Raw genomic sequence first — 6,000 nt, forward strand, 5'->3', positions numbered from 1 at the left:
GCGTATCAAACCTTTAACAGTACCAAGACAACACGGCAGACAAATCAGACATGCTGTATATGCGTTTACGACACTAGCCCTATTCTCGTCGGTCATTTACATAAAGGCCACTTTCGTGACGCTCTACGTCTTTCGGTCTATCCTTTTACTTGTCCGCCTTTGCTTTGGAAGTTTTGTCTATGAGATCATCTCTAATGATGGGCTAAATGCTAAATTAACCCTGAAATTTCCCCTCTAAACAATCTCCAACCCATGTTAAAATATTGGGCTAAATGCCAAATGTTAAAGCTGGGCCAAATACCCCCCAAAATCCCCCCCGGTGCGACTGGACTCGTTGGCAATTGGGCCAGTCTCGGCTCGATCAAGCTCCAACGCGCCCCACACTGTGCGCTTGCAAACCTTTCACGACAGGGGTGGGCCCCGCTGTCAGCTGTTTGTCAGCCACCCAAAAATCCCAACGGCTATAATTTGAATCCAAGGGCTTGGTTTAACGGACCGTTGGTTGATCCAACGGTCCAGATTTAAATTTAATTTTTTTTTAAATATGTTATTTTAAAATACATTCAATCCAACGGCTGAGATCGAATATAATCAAATTCAACGGTAAAAAAAAAACGATCTAATGGCCCAAATTTAAATCCAACAGTTAAAATAATTTAAAAAAAATAATTTAACTCAAAATTCACCCAAAAATTCTATAAATACCTATGTATTTGTTCAAACATCGACACAAAACTCAATTTTCTCCTACAATTCTTCCAATTTATCTTTCTACCATTTCTTTCCATTTCCAAATTGTTCAACATGGCAAGAGAGCATATTAGAGGTCGTAATTGGACCTGTGAGGAAGATGTTGCTTTATGCTTGGCATAGGTTTCTGTTAGCAAAGATGGTGCAGTTGGCACAAATCAAAATAAAAAAGTTTTGTGGGATAAAATCATTGTAAAGTTTCAAGAAAACTACAACGGCGGCGGGCGGGACGGTGGTGGTGTTTATGATCAATGGAAGACTATCAACAAAGCATGCACTTTATGAAAGGGAAGCTTGGAGAGAGCCATGGTTGGCATGCCTAGTGGAAGGAGCGCCATAGAAATTGTGAGTTTTGTTCTTGATATTTTATTTGTCATGTACATAATATTAGTTTGCAACTAATTATTTTTATGTACTTTTTGCATAGGGGGACAAAGCAATGGAAATTTACAAGACAAGAGTAACACAAAAAAAAATCAAGTTTTTAAGTTGCAACATGCTTGGGACATCCTCAAGGATTGTCCGAGGTGGGGAATCGATGTGGACCAACAATGAGGAAGATTATTTCAACGTGAAGCCGCACAGACAAATGCCAGAGATGAAGGTGTCGATGAAATGACCCCATCTCCTCTTTTGCAAGGCCCCCGGGAAAAGATAAGTAAAAGGAAGCAAAGAGAAAAGGGAAGTTCCAAGATCCGATGAGTGGACACTTTGCTATCGGAATTGCAAAATTGAACGAAACCCATAACGCTCGCCAAGAAGAAACGACCCGAATGCGTTTGCAAATGAAGGAAATCTTAGATATGGAGCAAGAAAGGTTTGAAGTTAATTTGATGATGGAGGACCTCAGCAAATACACTCCAGAGAGGAAGAAGTTCTTACGTGGTAAGCAAAAGGAAATTTTGCGAAAGTCTGCCTCAAGGAGTATGTTTCAAGATGATGAATCCTCTGAACCCTATATTCCAATTCAATCACGAAGTCTATCACCAAGTGAAGATGGTGGATATGATTATTAAGTTTATGTAATGTATGAATTATGTGCTTTATTAATTAAGTTTATTAATTGTCGTTTGTATTAAGTTTATGTAGTTTATTAATTATGTGGTTTATGAATTATCGGTTGTATTAAGTTGAAGGCTTGCGTTGTGAAAAATTTAGTGATTTTTCAATATTTATCGGAATTTAAATATTTTTAGATTAAAATGTTCATAAATTAACTTACGATAGTCTACATATTTATTTTTTTAGAAAAAAAAATTTAATTTAAGAAAAAAAATAGCTTAAGTTCATTCTTTAATAATCCTGGGCTAAAATTTTAGGCCAGAAGGATTGGAGTAGAAAAACTGTTTCTGGGCTAAAAGCTAAATTTTTCAGGCTAAAAAATTTGGCTTTTAGCCCAACCATTGGAGTTGGTCTAAAGGTCTGAAAAAAAATGATCTGATTTGTTTAAAATTTTATTTTCAATCCAAGAAACTAAGTATAACATCCGTAGTAATTTATTATTTTTTAGTTTATACTTTAAATTTAAAGAAAATTTATGAAAATGTCTTGAATACTTTGAGTTTTAACGATAAGAACAAAAATAAAGGGTAAAGTGAATAGTATCAAAATTGACTTTGTAGTGTAAAAATGTGGTTTTGTCGTTAAAGTGAACAATACCAGGAGCTTTTCGTTAAAGTTCCCTTAAATTTATTGGTTAATTCGATGAAAGATGTTTTCAAATTTAGCCGTTGAATTTGAGTTAAATTAGGAGTGTGATATCCACACACCCCTCTTTACTTCTCCCACACCTTTTTAGTTTTCGGCCGTTAGATCAGATGAATTGTGACAACCTGTTCCAAATTTTACGTTTTTATTTTATTTTAAAAGCGTGAATTTATGAAAATGCCATAGAGGCAAAGATTTTGACTTATGTTGACCATCGTCTAGAGAGACGTATGACTTATTCTTTTAACTTATTCTCGTAGTACTCATTGGTGTGAACGCATAGGTGAAAGCCGTTTGTGAGTCCAGATTATAACGGTATAGTTATGGACGTTTGAAAATGGCTATTTAAAGTTTAGTTATAAATTATTTGAATTCCCACTTTGTGGGAAAGTGGCCAATCAGATTTTAGGCACAAATAGGAAGGAACCAATTAAAATTAGAGGGAGAGGGTGAGACCCAATCAGAAAAAAAAAAAAAAAAAAAAAAAAAAAAACAGGAAAGCTCCAAGGCCGATTCCGCCCAACTCTGATGGAGTTTTTCGATACCACCACCACCATCTTGAAGCTCTCATTCCCCTCTACAAAACCCACCCAAGAACCACCTTGATTAACCACGGTATGTGGCGGTTTGAGGCCACGAAAGTTGGATGTTCTCACGGTGCTCCGGGCACCATTTTGATTTTTCGGAAAATTGGCAAAGTGATGGCCAATGCCACCACTTGGGCTTTGTAGCCCATCATCCTAGGAGAAAAACCCAACCAACCTTGACCCCGTTGGACCACTGTAGAAGACGAATCGACATTGGGAAGTTTTAGGCACCCGCCGGCTTTGTGGGCAAAATTGACCATCTTTCGTCCATTTTTGGACTTCGTGGCAGGTATGAAAGTTGCTCCACTCACTGAGATCCTCAATTTTGTGAAGTTTGAGAATTTTTAGAAATAGTTGGATTTTCCGGCGAGTTCGGGCGGCGCGTGGCCAGTGGGCCGCCAATGCTATTTTTAGGCTATGTCGAATGTCTTGAATTCAGTTTTGTTATTTGAATGATGTAGGTTGATCGTTCGAACCTAAATTCGTTACGATACGTTACTTGATAAAAATGTGAATCGACGATCCGATCATTGGATCGTCACCAAACTTGGATACATTATAATACGTAATATTTAAAGATCATAGGAATTTATGGATCGGGAATCCGACTTACGGATCTTCCCTAATTGGATTTGTAAATTAGTAAAATAAATGTTCACGGCCACTTGTTTTAGGCAATTGACGGAGATCCGACCGTTGGATCGTAATGAAATTTTAATATGTTATTCTCGAAGCATATTGTGGATCTTTGGGAGTTGCGGATTAGAAATTTGATATGCGGATCTTCCAGGTCGAGTTATACATGGTTGTAGACCCTATTGTCGATCTTTGATCGACTGTTGATTTGTGGTCAATGGGTCTCAAACTATTTTAGAATGCCCTTGAGGTTGTGTTTTATGTGAATTACGTATTCTACTGATAAGAGTTCTGAGATGTGATTCGATAATTGGTCACAGGCACCAATCATTCAGGACGCCTCGATGCGTGCGCTAGAGAATCATAGCGTGGACTCCAGGTGAGTGGATCTTTTCCTTTTTATCGTATTGAGAGTTCTATCGACATTTTTAAATTGATTAGGTATATTACCTTCATATAATTATTGTGAATGCTTGAAGTACCATATGAACTACGAATAGCTTGATCCCTGTTTAGGGTATGTAGGCAGTCTAACGAGACGTTAGATGCAACCATAATATATTTGAGACAAAAACCTTATTTGGTTTGTTAGTTAAATTAGTGTTAATTGGGTTGTCATGGATAATTATTCCTGAAAATAAGTAGTTCGGGAGTAAGGCGTTATTGATTGTACATTTCACACCGTATTGTATATAATTGAAAATGCTACGACATGGTTGAGTATTAGATTGCATCATGTATATCCATATGTATATTACTTGCATATAATTATTGGGAATACTTTCAAGTGCAAAGGTGAACGCAGGACACCTAGGTAAGTTCAGGTGAATTATGGTATTAGTTGAATCGATTGAGTTATAGCATGACTACATTTATGTGTTAGGCAACTCCGATACTATCGTACTGGTTGCCATGAGTTGCACATGTTATATTGAGATGCATTGATAGTTCATAAACCTGCACCCTGGTGTTAGTGCTCCCGCCCGTGGTCAGGGCACAGTCCTTCACGTGATGTTTACCTCCCGCACCTTACGCTCACCTTGGACTTAACGTAGGTGCACAGGCCTGTCGTACAGACCACTATAGGTGGTTCCGACTTGTAGGTGACCTGCGATTATTCGCACAGTCTTCACGTGATCGTATCACTTGAGCGTACTTATTTACACCCAGTCCTGTCGTACAGACCACTAGAGGTGGTTCCGACTCGTGTGCAGGGATGTTTGATGAGCTATAGATTAAGTCGTACAGGTCGCTATAGGTGACTCCCGACTTGTATGCTAGTATTGATTAATGAGATATGGATACCTGCACCCCGGTGTTAGTGCTCCCGCTCGTGGTCAGGGCACTGTCCTTCACATGATGTTCACCTCCTGCACCTTACGCTCACCTTGGACCCAAGGTAAGTGCACAGGCCTATCGTACAAACCACTATAGGTGGTTCCGAATCGTAGGTGATCCCCGATTATTCGCACAGTCTTCACGTGATCGTAGCACTTGAGCGTATTTATTTACACACAGTCCTGTCGTACAGACCACTAGAGGTGGTTCTGACTCATGTACAGGGATGATTGATGATATATAAGTATAGTCGTACGGGTAACGTTAGGTGATTTCGGCTGATGTATCATTTTATATTGATTAAGTTCATTTGGCCTACTTGTTAATGCATTGTAGAGTCTGTGGACATGGCATACCCGTGGTTTTGGCCATTTTTGAGCATGGGTGGATATATATATGTGTGTGTGTGTGTGTGTGTGTGTGTAGTACTATCTTATAGAAAACGATAAGGAAATTACGATGAGGGGTTATTACTGATAGAAAGGTAATAGTTTTGGGAAGCTTGGTTTTATTGCTTACTCACACTTTCTGTTTTGTACCCCTTCAGGTTTTAACTGCTGAGTTCGTATCGATGAGGATATATGGCTAATCTTAGTATTGGTGGCTACTTTTAAGGGTATGATTCTTACCCACACTACTGTACTTTACTTATGCTCTAACATCGCGTGTGAAATGGGTTCGCTCCCACTCGTAGCGCACTCTAGTATTTAGACACTTTTAGGTTCAAATTTATTCACATTTTATACACTATCACACTTTATGGCTTCGTCACCTTCCAGGTGTCGGCCAACACAGCTCGATTTGCGGTCTTAGTGGACATTCCGGGTCGGGGTGTGTCATGAACTAAAGAAGATTAACGGACATAAATTAATAAGGGTGTGTGAGAAGTAAAAAAGGGTGTGTGGATAGCACACCCCTTAAATTATTGCAACTAAGGAGCTTTGTAAGATCTCACATCTCCCAAGAGAGTGATCCTTATATG

The sequence above is a fragment of the Pyrus communis genome, chromosome 16 (assembly GCF_963583255.1).
Source record: "Pyrus communis chromosome 16, drPyrComm1.1, whole genome shotgun sequence".
In the NCBI taxonomy this organism is placed as follows: domain Eukaryota; kingdom Viridiplantae; phylum Streptophyta; class Magnoliopsida; order Rosales; family Rosaceae; genus Pyrus; species Pyrus communis.